The sequence below is a fragment of the Scardinius erythrophthalmus genome, assembly GCF_964197995.2.
Source record: "Scardinius erythrophthalmus genome assembly, chromosome: 11".
Taxonomy (NCBI): domain Eukaryota; kingdom Metazoa; phylum Chordata; class Actinopteri; order Cypriniformes; family Leuciscidae; genus Scardinius; species Scardinius erythrophthalmus.
In genome coordinates, this window is record NC_138231.1 from 7456930 (window position 1) to 7475126 (window position 18197).

At 44.6% G+C, this 18197-nt stretch overlaps 1 protein-coding gene across 2 annotated transcripts in view; it reads left to right on the forward strand.

Moving 5' to 3' along the window:
* Positions 1–18197, forward strand: part of efr3bb (EFR3 homolog Bb) — a 54576-nt gene that overhangs the window by 6627 nt on the left and 29752 nt on the right. The window lies entirely within an intron of this gene.

Consider the following 18197-nt stretch of genomic DNA (forward strand, 5'->3'; position numbering starts at 1 on the left):
CAGGCGGGTGCAATAGCCAAGGTCATCCCAGCAGCATCATAGCTTTCTCCATCACTGTCCATTAGCATGTCTGAATGCTCCCGTTTTGCATCGCATCAATTTCAGACGTCAAAGCAGCCAGACCTCATGTGTATGAGCGTGTAGATTGAGTGTCTCCAAAAATCTCTCTGTGGCTGCATCTAAGACGCTGCAGGGAAGGATTGAGAAGAGAGAGCCTCTTCACTGACATCAAGAGCAATGTATGGTAAGTGCTGAGCTTGTCTGTGTGTGTGTCCTGCAGGCTTTGGTGCATAATAAAGGGAAACCGGAATCTTCCCTGACAGCATTCCTTGAGCGCTCATGCATGACTTCTCTTGAGTGCACTGAGTAACTCGTGATAAAGCAAGTGTGCATGCTGGATCTCTCCAACAGATGCTGTCATGAGATTGCTTTATGGTAGGTTTGTTTGATCGCTTTGATGGTGATGGGCTTCTTATGAAGGACAAAGTTTTCTAAGTGTGTGTCCGTTTGATCTGCTGAATTGTCTTGGAGATGCCTTGGATGTCTTGGAGACACTGTGTATGTTTGGTGACCCTTTAGTGCAGTTACTTAGTTGTGTTGTTAACAGATCACATTACGAATGGAGGTTTATCAATTCAAATGTGTCAGGACACAATTCACCTCCTGTTGACAAGTTAACACGGCATGTCAGCTAATTATGTCACAGTAGAGCTGATTAATGCAATCATAGATATTGCTGTCAGGCGCTTCCTTAAACTGTTTTCAACTCTTGCAGTTTCTACACTTACATTTTTTTAGGAGCACAGCCAAAAATTTCGGATGACCTTCTGACAAAATTTTTTATTTTCTCATTATGGGGAGATATTTAGCCAGGCTCTGCCCTCCTGCATACTTCCGCTCAATTTTATTTCCCTTCAGTACTACGTCTGGGATTGTGGTGTATTCTTTGGTTTTCTCCGGCCAAGTTCTCCGGCGGCCCAATCAGCGAACAGAGGGAGTGGCTGAGAACAATGACGTTGATGTTGTGCGTTAGTTTGAGTTGTAGGGTCACGACCAAAGGTTAGCGATTGGTTATGGCAGATCCAGAATGACTCTGGGCAGATCCAATAGTTTTAAACTTCAACAGAATACCCGCCTACAAGGAAGTTAACGCTTGTCAATGGAGAGAGGCCAGACTCTCTGTACAAATGAAATGTACGAGAGTCTGGTAGAACCAGGCTAGGAGATATTTGCTTCCTTAAATTGAATTCCATGGGCTTTTATTTTTTTTTACCTTAAATGTCATCTTTTTTTGTCAAATGATTAAACTTACATTTAAAATATATATATATATATATATATATATATATATTTTAAAACAAATTTAATTTGAATATGAAGACACAATCTGGCTGTTACTAGTCAAATGAACCAGGCAGTCATTGAAACGCACACACACACACACACACACAAGAGATCGGAGATCAAGTTGCGTGCACACATAAACATTCAGAAACACAGAAACATACTGAAAAGCTAAAAAGCTACAGCAAAGTGGTGATGTATCTGTTTTTGATGCATTTAAACTTGCAGCTTCATTATTATTATTAGAGAGATGCTGTGCAGACGCAGATAATGTACATGCACAACCCTCTCTCTATCTGACAATAATTATTTTAAATAAATGTTATCTTTCCAAAAAAACTCTCTTTAAATCAGACATCTCTGTGTATATTATATTAGATCAGAATACTAGATCCGTTACTACAATAATGCATTGGGTGGTTTCTTGTCACCCGTTCATTCAGATTGTGCAATTTCTGAGACAATTTCGACCAAGCTTTTTCTGTCGGACAGATGGCTTCACATTTGACTGTAGAATACTGATTAGAGTTCATGGGCGACTCAATGACTGTAAGGTGCCCAGATCCTGTGGCTGCAAAACAAATGATGCTGTGCATTATGGTCAGACATCTCCACTTTTGTCTCGTCTGTCTAAAGGACATTGTTCCAGAAGTCTTGGGTTTTTTCTGATGCAACTTTGCAAACTTAAACTGTGCTGCCATGTTCTTTATAGAGAGAAGAGGCTTTCTCCGTGCAACCCTTCCAATCAAGCCATACTTGTTCAGTCTTTTTCTAATGTTACTGCCATGAACTTTAACATTTAACATAGCAGCTGAGCTGAGGCCTGTAGAGTCTGAGATGTAGCTCTTGGGTTTTTTGCAGTTTCTCATAGCAGTACACGGTTTTACCTTGTGGTGATTTTGCTGGGACGTCCACTCCTGGGGAAGATTGCCAATGGTCTTGATAGTTTTCCACTTGTGAATAATCTTCCTCACTGTAGAATGATGGACTTCAGAATGTTTGGAAATGGCCTTGTAACCCTTCTTAGAATTGATAGGCAGCAACAATTGCTTCTCTAAGATAATTTCTGATGTATTTTCTCGTTGGCTTTGTGTTAACACACACCTGAATGCTCTAGGCCAGCAAACTGCCAAAACTTCTGCATTTATAGAGTTGGTCACTGATGATCAATTAATCAAAGGCATTTGATTAGAAGTCCCTGACTGCTACTTACCCTCTTAATTCCAATGGGAGCAGTAAGGGTGTACAGTTTGTCATACATGGCTTCTCCATTTTGGCCTAGTTTTTGTTAAATAAACCTTGACACAGTGTAATATGTCATGTGTTACTGTTCATTTGAGGTTGTATTTACCAAAATTTAAGAGCTATCAAGGACCAGAGGTTTTTTACTATTATGTCCTGATACTTAAAACCATAGAATTCAAAAGGGTGTATTTTCTTTTTCACATGACTTTATATAGCCAGATCGCAAGAACAAATACAAAGCCCACATATGGCTTAATATTAATTTCTTTGGAAAACAAAGCTTTGTACTTAACTTGTGTCCCAATATCCACGTAAAACTGCATACCACTGCCGCTGATATCCTGCCATCGCGGTGGTGCGATTGTCACGCTCGCTGACACAGCCCTACTCTGCACATTGACAGTAAAGGTGAATCTAATGCAATCTAATGATCAGTGTGGAAATATTCATAATTCAGTTGACATCATTACTTATATAGGGCCAGATTTACTAACAGCTTGTGCCAGCACAAACCCTCTTTTTGGTGTTAAAAAAAAAAACTGCTTTCAGGATTTACTAAAGACATGCAGTGAAAAATCTGTGCTGAAAAAGCATGGACACAGTTATCTTTGCAACTGACCTTATTGCATATGCATTTGTTGGAGTTTCCCCTTCAGACGCAAAATTTATGGAAGGAGAGTATTCAAATGAATCATGCAAGGTGATTTGCTAAGGTTTGCACTCATCAATTTACCGCCCAAAAAAAATCATGTCTTAAACCAGATGCTTATTTGTGCTGCTCTTGGTAGATTGCGTTGGTCATGGAAATGATCCGTCTGTGTTCTTTAATTTGAGCGTCGTCAGTAGATCACGCGCAAGAAGAACTTTCCACTCCCATCTGTGCTTTTTTTGATGTTTCGCTCTCATGCTAATTTACCATTTAATATATTTGGCCCATAGTGTTGTTGGACTTTTTGAAATCATGTTATTGTCTATCCTGGGCAATAACAGGATAGACAATAACATGGTTTCAGATAGAGGTGTGTGTGTGTGTGTGTACGCTGGAGATGTCTGTTGAGGCGGCCCTTCTCCGATCTCGTGTAAAAATAGAAGATTGTGGTCCCTGGCTGTGTGTGTTATATAACATTCCTGAAGGGCAGCACAGCATCTCCTAATGCTGACCCACTGAGCTGTTCACATTGCTGAATGTGTGTGTGTGTATCCATATGTGTTTGTTGCAGTTGTATTTCTGTACTAATAGTGAGATCTCAATACAAATAGTGAAATTAATATGTAGAAACAATTATAAGTAAGCCATTTGCAGATTGATTCCCCCTGAAAGGTAAAAACACAATATCTCTGGGGTCTTTTTAAAACAATGGAATTTGAGTTTCTTGTCTGACCAATGGCATATGAGATTTATTGTGTTTCACGTAATGCTCTTCACTCTTGAGAGGTAACTTTGAGAGGTAAAAATCTGCCTGCCTCTATGGGAATTTAACATAGGGGTGTCCAAACTTATGCACCCTGTATTTTATACATTATTCATTCACAAAGAAAATTGGTGTCCTTAAAGGTTGGATTTTTCCTAATTTTTTTAATTAAGGCATTAAGTTCAATTTCCAAAAGATGATTTTTTTATTCCTCTTTTTAGTCAACTTTAGCATGGGTGTCTAAACGTATGCATAGCACTGTATATGTATTTTTAATTGTTACTAATAAAGATGCCTGTAACTTTTGAAATGAAATTTATTTTAGCCAAACTTCATGTAGGGCTCTATTGATATATTGATGTATAGTTGTTTCCTTTGCAAAATTATGAAATTTTAAATGGTAATGGTACCTACTCACGCACTGCAAATAGCATTGTAACTGGCTGAATACCCTGTGAATGCCCTGTGTTGTAGGGCAGTGTATCGAGTGATTTGATCGACGTACCCTGAGTAATCGTAGCGAACATATTCTTCCACTGTAATCAGGGAACCTTCTCTACATAATCAAGGCTCTTTTGCAGCTGGGAATGGTGTGCTGATTGTGAATTTACGCAGGTGCCTGAGAGAGGAAGCAGGAGGTTTCTAGATTCAGCCTTGAGACTCAGCCTGAAAAATGCCTCATGAGCAGCACTGATTGCTGATAAGTGACAGTCTATTTGTTTGTGTGTGAGAGAGAGAATCTGTTTAAAGGGGTCATGACATGAGAAAACAAATATGCCTTGATATTTTGACATATAAGAAGTTTTTGTACAACATCCTGCATGTTTCATAGCTTAAAACGTCCTCATTATAAACAAAGCATTTATTTAATCAAGCTTGAAAAATAGCTCGTTCTGATATTGGGTGACCTGTGAAGTCACACGGGCAAATACATTTCCATATGCGTGCCTCCAGAGCAAGTCTTCAACGAAAAATGATACATCATCACACCATAGGCCATGCCCACTGGCATTCACTCGCTTAACTGCTGACATTTGCCAACACTGGATGTTAGCATTGCGTTGCGTCAAAAGAAAATAGAAGCAATTATAATCACTGACGCTGTCACACTGGATACAGTATAGCGGGTTCATTCTCCACACACTGCAGTCTGTTAACAGGACTAATGAAAGAATGAAAGAACATTTGCTTTGACGGGTCTAGTTAAAACAGCTCGTTTGCTTGTCTGTACAGACTTCAGAAGGATCCCAGCGTTGGAAACAAAGTGGATGGTTTGTTTTAAGTCCGGATCGTGTCGGAGGATTATGTGGGTCTTTTTAAGCATTTTTTTTGTAAACGAGACACGATGTAATGAGAGCTTGCAAAGAAACTTTTGTTGTAAGATAAGGCAGTCAGCTGTATTGACAAACCGTCAGTAAATTATTTCATAACGCTTTGTCTGTAAATGATGATATTGTTTCCTATGGAATGACTTTAGCCAATCATAACTGTGGCCATTTACGGACAAGCCTTGAAGGAGCCGCCCCTTAAAAACGGACCATTTCAGACATAGAATGAAGTTGGAAAATAATTGTTTTTCCACATATTTATTTATTTATTTTTTGTACAAAAAACTTTATTAAAATGATAAGGTACATATTTAATTATTAAAATAAAAATCCCGTGCCATAACCCTTTTAAACCTCATGTACCCTTAGTATCTATGATATCTTGAGGTCTAGAGGCCTTTAGTTGATTTGTGTTATCATGGCTTTGACAGAATAATTATATTATTATAATACATTTTTATTGTATTTATCATTTATATATCAGTATAATATATATATACAGTACAATAATATATACATTCCTGTTTTCATTCTTTTTTTAAATATATTTTATTTATTTATTTATTAATCTGCAATTTATGTTTTTTTCCCTTTAGTTAACATGTTTTAGCAAAAACAATTTTGCACCATGGTAATGAATGTTTGAGATTAGTATTGATAGACTAATTCATACATATGCCATGATGGTAAATGTAGACGATAATCCGTCTTAAGACATAAATCAAGATCAGTGAAGCATGATGTCTGGACTCTGGACAGATCAGCATGGAGTCACATCCACTCTCAATTTAAAAAGTATACCAAAAAAATGATTATGTGCCTCTTCTGGCACATAATATCCCATATTTTATCTTTTACACTGAAGATTATAGATGTTTTTAAACATGCAGAATCTATACATTTTGCCTTTAAAAGTAAAAGATGGTGGATGTACGCTTTTGCTCGAAACCATGCGGTATCAGAGAGAGGAACAGATTTGTTTCTACTGCATCCTGTGATGGAGGAAACCGTTTCCTGCTGTTTGAATGACCGTCATTAGCACCATCTCCTTTCTTACCTCCTTCTCTAATCTCATTCCTTCTGTCTGTTTTTAATTGCCATGTTCTTTTCTTTCTCGGTATGAGATTTTACATTCTGTAGAGAATGTGTTCGGATGTATTGATTTCCTCCACAGTTTTGCCCCTGTGACACAGTTTGGTTGGCCTGTTGACACTACAGATTAATCGATGCTGACAGACAGTTATGTCTACATTACATATTCTGGTACAAGATAAGGGCACAGAAAGTTCACTCTTTCCCATCTGTGGCTAAACTCCTGTGATAACTCAGCCTTGCTGTCTTCCTGTACTCTACTCTACAGAGGAACGACCGCTTAATGACTGAACGTGAGCCGTTCTGCTGTCTGAGAGCATTAGAGGTGAAATGCATCATTTGTCGGTGTGAAAAAAAAACTTGCTAGACAGCAACAGGGGAAGCAGAAACTATATGTAGCCAGGAACACCCACACAGGGAACACCAGCAGCTCCATGAAGTTATAAACACTTATTAGAACAAAAAGGATGGCCCTCTGGACCTGGACCAGGACCAGTGTAAGAGAGTTTCTGACCAGTTTACAGAAATGCCTTTCTGCTGCTGCAAAAACAATTTTTTTTAACGTTATAAATGTCTTTACTGCCATTTTTAATTCATTTTATGCATCCTTGCTTAATAAAAGTATAAATTTCTTTCACAAAAAAAATATATATTACTGACCCCAAACTTTTGAACGGTAGTGAACACGTGTACAATGATGAGCCAAAACATTATGACCGTTATGTTGGTCCTCCATGTGCTGCCAAAACAGCACCGACCCGCCAAGGCATGGGCTTTACAAGAGCCCTGCAGGTGTCCTCTGTTATCTGGCACCAAGACGTTAGCAGCAGGACCAGGTTGCATAAAGCACCTTGAGTTTTTCCCTTAAGTATGAGACTCAAGGCGTGATTTCCCCTTACCCAAGGGAATGACTTACGGGTGTTGCATATAATCCCTTAAACTGTTCTCTTAGGTAAGGGAAAGTTAAGTTTTAAGTTTTTCACGACAGCGATCCAGGTTTTGCCATTATAAAATTCTGTTGTTGCCATAGACACTATATTTGTTAATATAAGGAAAACAAAGAAGAAAACCAAATATGAAAGAGAAGGACCAGATGAGACAGAAACTCAAATTGATAGTTTACTCAAAATTTTACATTTTGAGTAAATTATCAAAACGTTAAACGGTAAACGTTTCACCTAAAGAAACCCTTAAGCAACACTTAACAGTTAGCCTATTTTTTTTTGCATCACCCTTAAGTTTAAGTGAAACTTATGGGCGTTCTTAAGGGAGAATAACACTTAAGGTGCTTTATGCAGCTGAGCACAGATCCTTCAAGTCCCGTAGGTTGTGAGGTGGAGCCACCGTGGATCTAACTTGTTGGTCCAGCACATACCACAGAGCTCAATTGGATTCAGATCTGGGAAAGATGGAGGCTTCATTATTCTGCTGAAAGAGGCTACTTCTACCAGAGAACGCCATGAAGGAATGTACTTAGTCTGCAACGATGTTTAGGTAGGTAGCACGTCACATGAATGGCGGGACCCGCAGTGTTCCCAGCAGAGCATTGCCCAGAGCATCACACTCCCTCCACCGGCTTGTCCTCCACAGTGCATCCAGGTGCCATTACTTAACCAGGTAAATGGCACACATGTACACGGCCATCCATGCGATGTAAAAGAAACCGGGACTCATTGGACCATGCAACCCTTGCCATAACAATTTGGCCCTCGACAAAGTCGCCGCTCATCTTTATTCCTGCCCATTTCTCCTGCATCCAACACGTTGATTACAAGAACTCATTGTTTGCCTACCATCTATTCACTTCACCTGTGACTGGTCATAATGTTTTGGAGCTTAACTCAAAGTTGTAACTACTGCCCCAACTGCAGAAAACATCCCTTCTGTTGAGCCTTGATTGGTTTTTAATATTCGATTTGATTCTCAGGGCTTGAATTTCGGTGCGGGATTGCGGGTATTGCGCATATTTTTTATCATTCCCGCAGGTCTCCCATTTATAATGCGGGAAATTCCCGCAAACATTGATTCACTTTAGCATGTAGGTTCAGGTTGTATTAGTAAATTAATCCACGCAGATGGAAAATCAAATCAGTCATTTTAAAACTGTCTGCGAGACGCAATTTCACAAACAGCGTGAGTGATTCAGCGGCGCTGCGTCTTCTATCTCGCGTCTCTCAAAATGGGTTGCACAATGCAATCGTTAAGCGCGCAGCAGGCGGCGGAAATACACTCTCGCGTTTCGGGAGTCGATCGGGCCAGCATTGCATCACGAGTAACTAAAGTTTACCATTTGCACGTCTTTTCAAGTCTCACCAGTTTAAACAGTCACGCGATTTTAAACTCTTCGGTACTTGCGCGCTGTCTGAGAGATGCTTTTTTCTCTGCACACATACATAGAGTAAAGCAGCCTCACAAACAGCTCGCGGGTAACAAAAGTTATTTTTCGTGGATTATAAATCGCTTTAACAGTCAAAAACATAAGAAAATGATGTCAATTTCGGTCTTGGAGAGTATCCTCTAATCTAAACACAGTCGGTTATGTCTTAAATAAGCATAAATCGCACGTGACCGTATAATGAAAACGTTTCGGTTACTCACGTAACCTCTGTTCTCTCTAGAAGAGGGAACGAGTATTGCGTAGTTGCTTACGCTACGGGAAAGCCTTTCTTTCTCGAGATACTGAAGCCAAAAATTATCCTAATTTTTATAATCTTGTCAACGCAGTGCGGCAGCCTGCAGACCTAGGGCAAGCTTACTAGCGTGCCCATTGGCTGCCCTGCGGCAACTGCAGCAGCCTACCGCTGAGCCCTTGGCGTGACGTCACGACCAATGAGCGCGCTTGGCGCGCTTAATGCGTCACAGCCCGCGAAAAGGGGTGTGGCTTAGCGTATATAAACAGGGCTCGGAGGCTGCTTCTCTGGTTTCTGTCGCATGAAGCGAAATGAGCTCGTGGTGCGAGCACGGCGGGCTACGCAATACTCGTTCCCTCTTCTAGAGAGAACAGAGGTTACGTGAGTAACCGAAACGTTCTCTTACGAGAGGTTCTCTCGTATTGCGTAGTTGCTTACGCTACGGGAACGCCCTAGTCAACGCCGTGCGCGCCCAGCATCCACTGAATGAGTCCCAGGGAGAGCCCGGGGAACGTGATAGCAGAGAGCCGGGCGGCCCGAAGAGGGCTAGCGCCGTACATAAGCACACACTAGGGGGTTAGGAGCGGCACGGTCGGTCCGAACTGACAATTCCCTGCATAGTGCAGCTCAACCAGTAGAGCTAAATCACACAACGTAGCCCGCGCACAGATAGTGGGCTGGCATACGCGAGACTTAGACTGATAACACTTTCGCCTGCAAGGCGGGAACATCCAGGTTGTAAAACCTAACAAATGTGGAGGGGGAGGCCCAGCCTGCCGCTGCACAAATGTCATGAATGGGAATCCCGCTGGACCACGCCCACGACGAGGCCATGCCTCTGGTGGAGTGAGCTTGAATGCCCAATGGGCACTGCAGGTCTTTAGACGCATAAGCAGCAGCAATAGCGTCCACTATCCATCTGGACAGGCTGTGTTTCGAGGCGGCGAGACCCTTGGTGCGCCCGCCAAACGAAACAAAGAGCTGTTCCACCACTCGTTTGACTGAAGACAGTGCTATCAGAAAAACGGTTTTGAGCGTGAGGTATTTCATATCCACAGTTTCCAAGGGTTCGAAGGGATGCGCTTTCAGGGCCTCCAAGACCAGTGAAAGATCCCACATAGGAACCGAGGGGGGTCGCGGGGGGTTCATCCTCCTGGCTCCTCTAAGGAAGCGGATGACGAACTCGTTCCTTCCTAATGCGCGGCCCAGCTCTGAACAGAGAGCGCTGAAATGGCCGTGACATAGACTTTGAGCGTGGAGGGGGACCTGCCCGCGTCCAGTAACTCTTGAAGGAAACACAGTACTCGCGATACCCCACATGTCTGTGGATCGAGCCCCTTAGCAGTGCACCATCTGTTAAACACTGACCATTTCGACATGTAGAGCCGCCTCGTAGAGGGGGCTCTAGATTGTATGATCGTGTTCATGACCCCGTCTGGCAGATCAGCGTGTAATCGTTGAGGCTCCACGCATGCAGAGACAGCGCTCTGGATGGGGATGCCATATCGAGCCGCGGGCTTGAGAGAAAAGGTCTCTCTTCACCGGTATCGGCCAGGGGGCTGAGTCTGCCAGCTGTATTAGATCCGGGAACCAAGCTTGGTTCTCCCAGTATGGGGCTAAGAGGAGCACTGTGTGGCGCGCTTCCCTGATTCTCTTGATGACCTGAGGCAGCAGAGAGACCGGGGGAAAAGCATACAGCGGGCCGCTGGGCCGGGTCTGGGCCAGCGCGTCCTCGTTCTTCGAGAAGAACTCTGGGCAATGAGCGTTGTCTTTTGACGCAAAAAGGTCGACTTTCGCTTTGCCGAAACGGCGCCACAGTGACTGGACTGTTTGGGGGTGTTGAGACCACTCCCCAGGGGGAACGCTGTCCCTGGACAGTCTGTCGGGGCCCTCGTTCAGGTGGCCAGGCACATGCGCGGCTCTCTCAGCGAGCGCAGAGAGTGCTGAGCCCACACGAGGAGGCGTTCCGCCAGGGTGCAGAGCGTCTGATCTGACACCGCCCTGGCGATTCACATAGGCCACTACCGATGTATTGTCCGTGCGGACTAGAACATGGTGACCGTGGAGGAATGGGAGGAAGTGTTTGAGAGCTTTCTCGACCGCGAGCATCTCTAGACAGTTTATGTGTAGGAGATTCTCCTGGTCTGACCAGCGGCCATAGACCGGTCTGCCTTCGAAGAGCGCTCCCCAATCTAGGTTGGAAGCGTCTGTCGAGACAACTTTCCGGTGTGAAATCACTCCCATAGTCACTCCTGTGTGATACCATTCGGCTGCCAGCCAGGGCTGCAGGGCTGAAAAGCAGCTCTGATTCACTCTGACTCGCAAGCCGCCGGCCGCCCAGGCTCGGTGGGGCATGCGCGCTTTCAGCCAGCGTTGAAGCGGGCGCATGCGCAGTAAGCCCAGCTGGAGCGCTGCTGCAGCTGAGGCAATATGCCCCAGGATACGCTGGAATGTCCTCAGCGGAACCCGGCTGCCTATTTGGAGGGATGCGGCGAGGAGGCGGATGCGGCGCGCGCGCTGCTCCGACAGTCTGGCCGTCATAGCCACCGAGTCCAGTTCTATTCCAAGAAGGAAATTGACTGACGGGGCGATAGCGAGCTCTTGGTCCAGTGACCGAGAGACCCAGATCCTCCAGATGGCTGAGAAGCGCTGTTCCGTGAGACACAAGTTCCGTCTCTGACAGCGCTAGAATAAGCCAATCGTCCAGATAATTCAGTATTCGCATTCCCTGTTTTCTCAGGGGAGCGAGAGCCGTGTCCATGCATTTCGTAATGTACGGGGTGCCAAAGACAGGCCGAAGGGCAGGATTGTGTACTGATATACTCGACCGTTGAAGGCGAATCTCAAGAATGGCCTGTGACGGGGAGTTATCTGGATCTGAAAATATGCGTCTTTTAGATCGAGAGAGATAAACCAGTCTCCTGGGCAAATGTGCGCGAGGATTTTTCTGGTTGTGATCATTTTGAACGGCCGTCTCATGAGGGCTTTGTTCAGATGTCTCAGATCTAAAATAGGTCTTAACGCTCCGTCCTTCTTGGGTACGAGGAAGTAGCGGCTGTAAAGGCTCGACTCGCTTAGAGAAGGATGAACCTGTTCTATAGCCCTTTTGCGCAGTAGCTTCGCTATTTCGGCTTGAAGCAGGTGCGCAGCTTCTGAACTCACTTTCGTCTCCGTCTGTGCTAGAAAGCGCGGAGGGCGACGAGCGAATTGAAGCGAATAGCCGTGTTTTATAGTACTCAGCACCCATTCTGACGCGCCCTGAATAGCTTCCCATGCTTCCGCATGCATAGCTAGGGGTCGAATGGTCTCTGGGTTCAGATCGCCGCGCTGCGCGGGATTGGGGAACCTGTATCAGAGAGGATGGAGCGGCGTGCGCGCCGCTGGTGCTCGAACACGGGGGCTGGTAAACAGTATTGGCCGGCTGTACAGCGTTCGGTAGCTCGGTCCCAGAGGATGGAGCGCGATTTGCTGACAAACACCCCTGGCGCGAAAGCGGCGTGGGGATTGTAATGTCTAAAAGTGAGTGCGCGTGCACCTGAGCGGGCGCAGAGTTTACACTTATGACACGGCCAGAGTTTGGGAGCTTAGAGGGTGTGCGACCCGAGGTAACTGAATGGCAGAGCGAGCAGCGGGTAGGTGTGAGCACAAAGTTGTGGGCACATTTACTACACTTAGTACTCGAGCGGCTTGTGTCCGCTTTATGAGAGAGCGCTCTATGCGCGTTACCATGGGGACCATGTTTGTGTGAAGCAGTGAGCACATGGGAGTGGGCACATTTTCTACACTTATAACACCCTCGGCTTGAGCCGCTGTTGCCCGGGGTAACCGAGTGGCAGAGCGAGTTACAGGTAGATGTGAGCACAGAGTTGTGGGCACATTTACTACACTTATTACTCGAGCGGCGTGTGACCGCTTTATGAGAGAGCGCTCTGAACGCGTTACCATGGGGACCGTGTTTGTGTGTAGCAGTGAGCACATGGGAGTGGGCACATTTTCTACACTTGTAACACCATCGGCGTTATAGAGCAAATGCTTTGATGGCTCATATGTTTAGACGCTCATAAATACTCAAGCACCATCCTGTGAGATGCAGGTTCGCTTTCTGTATGTAAGAAAGCTGGCCGCGAGCTCGGAGAAGACAGCAGAAAAAATATTTTCTGCCGCCAGAGCCGGATTTGAACACGGTTCTCCAGTGCAGAAGCGTAAAATTCTGCCACTGAGCCACAGGGGCACACATGAGCTTCCAGTTGGTGCGAGCATATGACCGAGCGTCGTGTTTCGGCGTTTATTTGCAGGCGCGCGTGTATTAAAACAGGCCCGTTTACTGCAGCATTAGTATTTCCAGCCGCCTAACTTAGAGGGGACTGAGAAATATGTATCCCGTGAGATGCGGGTTTGCTTTCTGTATGTAAGAAAGCTGGCCGCGAGCTCGGAGAAGCAAGCAGAAAAAACTTTTTTTCTGCTGCCAGAGCCGGATTCGAACACGGGTCTCTGGTGCGGAAGCCTAATGTTCTGCCACTGAGCCACAGGGGCACACATGAGCTTCCGGTCAGTGCGAGCATATGACCGAGCGTCGTGTTTCGGCGTTTGTTTGCAGGCGCGCGTGTATTAAAACAGGCCCGTTTACTGCAGCATTAGTATTTCCAGCCGCCTAACTTAGAGGGGACTGAGAAATATGTATCCCGTGAGATGCGGGTTTGCTTTCTGTATGTAAGAAAGCTGGCCGCGAGCTCGGAGAAGCAAGCAGAAAAAAGTTTTTCTGCTGCCAGAGCCGGATTCGAACACGGGTCTCTGGTGCGGAAGTCTAATGTTCTGCCACTGAGCCACAGGGGCACACATGAGCTTCCAGTCAGTGCGAGCATATGACCGAGCGTTTGTTTGCAGGCGCGCGTGTATTACAACAGGCTCGTTTACTGCAATAATAGTATTTCCAGCCGCCTGAACTTAGAGGGGACTGAGAAATATGCGAGGATTGGAGGAAGTCCGGCCTAAGCGGGACGAAACACTCTCTCTTCCTCCTTTCGCCGGTGCTCGTGACGTCCGCTCTGATATCCCTTGAGAACGGCGCAGTTGCGCGGCTCGAACAAAGGGAGAGAGAGCGGGAAGATGTCATTATGTGCTGTGACATCGTTTGTTTGCAGGCGTGCGTGTATAACAGGCTCGTTTACTGCAATATAGATATTTCTAGTCGCCTGAGCTAGGAGGGGACTGAGAAATGTGTGAGAAACGGAGGTGGCCGGAGAGTGACGCGCGCGACCGAGACGCGGGGTAGCTTTCTTATAACGTAAAGGAAGCCAGCCCGTGACCGTCTACTTCTGACATCCCTTGTGAGCGGCGCCTTGCGCGGCTCGAACAGAGGGGGAGAGGGCGTGCGTCATCCGGGGGGGGGTAGCTTCCTTGTAACGTAAAGGAAGCTATAGCCCGTGACCGTCCGTTCTGACATCCCTTGTGAGCGGCGCCGTTTGCGCGGCTTGACAGAGGGGAGTAACCAGCTGGTCTGCTTCATCCCCTGAGGCGACGGCAGTGCGGGCAGAGGCCGGCCGCTGCGCGTCGGTGAAGGGCGGGGGAGAAGGAGAGAGCGAGGCTCGCGGGAGGGGCTCCGGCGAGCGCTCAGCTATAACCACCGGCTCGGAAGGCCTTTGAGAGCGGCGTTTTTTCTTACGCGGCCCGGAAGAGGCAGCCGGAGAAGGTGGAGGATCGTGAAACATGGCGAGTCAAGCCCGCAGGGTCGACATCGGCAAGTCCTCACACTGTTCGCAGCCGCCCGTGAAGGGCGCGGGCTGCGTGGTCGAAACCCAGGCAGAGAGCGCAGATCACGTGGCGGTCTCCGTCGCTGAGCGCGGCTCTGCACGAGCCACAGGATGAGCGAGGCATTTGCAACAACGCCTCGCGCTCTTTTAGATGCAAAGTGTGTCGCGGGGCGAACACACAACACATACAACACAGAGCAGTAAAAGGATATATTCGCCGGATAGCGAAGCAGGCAGGGAAAGCTGAAGGCGGCGAAGGCGGCCGGCGTCCTCAGGCTGAGATCCTCGGCGTGCTGGTCGCTTGATTCGACGGCGGCTTCCTCAGAGAGCAGCGATGCGTAGAGCTTCGCTGAAAAGACAGAAATCAGAGAAGCAGCCTCCGAGCCCTGTTTATATACGCTAAGCCACACCCCTTTTCGCGGGCTGTGACGCATTAAGCGCGCCAAGCGCGCTCATTGGTCGTGACGTCACGCCAAGGGCTCAGCGGTAGGCTGCTGCAGTTGCCGCAGGGCAGCCAATGGGCACGCTAGTAAGCTTGCCCTAGGTCTGCAGGCTGCCGCACTGCGTTGACAAGATTATAAAAATTAGGATAATTTTTGGCTTCAGTATCTCGAGAAAGAAAGGCTTTCCCGTAGCGTAAGCAACTACGCAATACGAGAGAACCTCTCGTAAGAGAACAGGATCCGTGCACTAGCTCTTAAAGGGACAGCAGCCATATGTGTCTCTCATTAATTTGTTTGTCAAAACAACAAAACATAGCTTTCATTTTAAGGAATCAGGATTAATAGCCTATGAATTTAATTTAGTCAGGACTAAAATACTACCCAGTGTTATTTTACATTTGATTAGGCTACTTTATTCAGTCTCTGTAGTATTTCTGAATAGCCTACTAGTTTTAGACCTAAGCAAAAACTTTTCTCTTTATTTCTCTTTATTGATATCTTTATTCTATTGTATTTATTTGTGCTACTTTTTTCAATTTAATTCAAAGATTGAAATCAAGCTTCCTTGAGTTGTGTAAATTCTTAAGAACAAAATGACCCCATTGTAAAAATGCAATGAGTAGGCTAAGCATACATTTAGGCGAGATAAATGTAATTAAAAAAAAAGTCTAAACTCCCCCCTCAAATTAAAAATTCCCCCCCATAAGAATCACCTAAGGGGGGATTTCCCCCCCATTTTCCAAAATGAAATTCAGGCCCTGATTCTATTTTGGTTTTCTTATTCGTTTTTTATCAAATTTGTGATGTTGTGGAACAAAACTTTGAACCGGTGCAATATACACAGAAGTGTAAACTGTGGATTGTTTTCGCCTTTATGTCAAGGAAGAGCCAGCTGTGTTTTCATGTATATTTATACTCATATATGGCATGTGTGTTGGTGGTGTTTTGCTTATGACATTGAGCTGAGGCATGTGACGGATCACCGTTTCAGTGAAAACTGAGCAGCCTCAGTCTTGACTAGCCAAGCAAGAGGCCAGTGCCAATCATGACAAAGGTTAAAGTTTGTGCTTAGGCTTCATTGGCATGACAGATAACACTACTTCTGCTTTGCCAAACCAGCTGCAGCTTATCAGCAGACAATGAATAATAAAAGATGCATAAATAAGTTTTCTGCTTTAAAGACTGTCTCTCTATGTCTGTATCTACTAGATGGAGATTTAATGAGTGGGTGAGAGACACAAGTGTGAAACACAGCTGTTTGTGAGAGGGTGGCTGTCAGTGTGGTGCCATCTCTGTCTGTTCATGTGGGTTTAGAGTCACGGCGCAGTGCAACAGCTCCTCTTCACTCACTTGGCAGCAGCTATCAGCCTCCAAACCCATTATCATAAAACCTACAAACCCTAAAGGAGTAGTCAAGCCAGCTATGGAAATTCTGTCATTTACTCACCTTGATGTCTTTCCAAACAGGTGCTGAGCAGAATCTCAGAGTTGCTCTATTACATGAAATGAAAGTTGATGGGCTTTCAAGCTCCATAAAGGACTAAAAAGCTTCATAAACGTATCATGCAAGTAGTTCATAAGTCTCCTGAAGCTGTGTGTGGAACAAATTTAAATTTTGACTTTCAAAGTGTTTATTCAATGAAAATGCACACTATTCACACTGGTCAAAAGTTCAGTAGGTTTTGTTTTGTTTTGTTTTTTCATCTAGAATGCATTAAATTGATCAAAAGATTTCTATTTCAAATAATGTTGTTTTTATGAACTTTCTATTCATCAGAGAATCCTGAAAAAAACAAACATACAATGGTTTCCACAAAAATGGATTGCAGCCACTGATCTATATAATGACATTATATAGATCAGTGATTGCAGCACAAATGTTTTCAACATTGATAATAATAAGAAATGTTTTTTAAGCAGCAAATCAGCATATTAGATGGATTTCTGAAGGATCATGTGACTGAGGACTGGCGAAATAATGCTGAAAATTCAGCATTGCATCACAGGAATAAATTGCATTTTAAAATATAATAAAATGGAATTTGTTTTAAATTGTAATAAGATTTCACAGTATTACTGTTTTTACTGTATTTTTGATTAAATAAATGCAGCCTTGGTGAACATAAGAGACTTCTTTCAAAACTTTTATAATATCTTGCAGGTATTTTTAGAATCCAAACGATAGTGTGTGTTCCACTGTTTGTACAATATTGTATGTCTTCTGAAGCCATAGAATAGCTTTGTTTCAGAAAACGGATAAAAATGTTGCAGCTTTGAAATTGCATTCCTTTTAGATGACTTGTTTGCTTTTAGATTTAAAATATGGCGAGGATTGACTTTGTGATGCCCAATGGCATTGGTTGTCCTGTGTGTTGTAAACAGTTGCATTGCAAAAAAAAAATAATATGCTATTTACAAGAGCTATTTTCAGCGAATAATTACTATGTCCCTTTGATTGTATGCAGAAGAGCAGCTTGAATATTCTATTTCTCCTTTTGTGTTTTACGGAAAAAAGGAAGTCATTCACTTTTGGAACAACATGAGGATTTAACACACATAAATGGGTTCAGCATAAATGGGGACATTTGAAGGCAATAGATGAGTTGAGCAGCAGGGTAAAGCTTTTCTTTGAAGTCAAAATAGAGCAAAGGCTAAAAATAGAGACGCCTTGGCTCTTTTCTCAAACATTCATTTTAGTGGAACGGACCATTCACAGATCGGAAGATTTTCCCCTCACTGACGTCGTTCTGAGACTAAGGTCTTTCTTTTCTCAACATGAGCCAGATCTCCATGAAATCTGCTTGTTTGTTTGTTCCAAAAAGGGATTTTATCTTACCATAGTTTTCGGTTAGCAGAAAATACTTCATGCAAGTTATGCTTGCCTCCAGGAGTTCATTGTTTTGCCGTCACGCTGTTCAGTAGGACACGTGTGACTCATCACTGCTGAGATGCG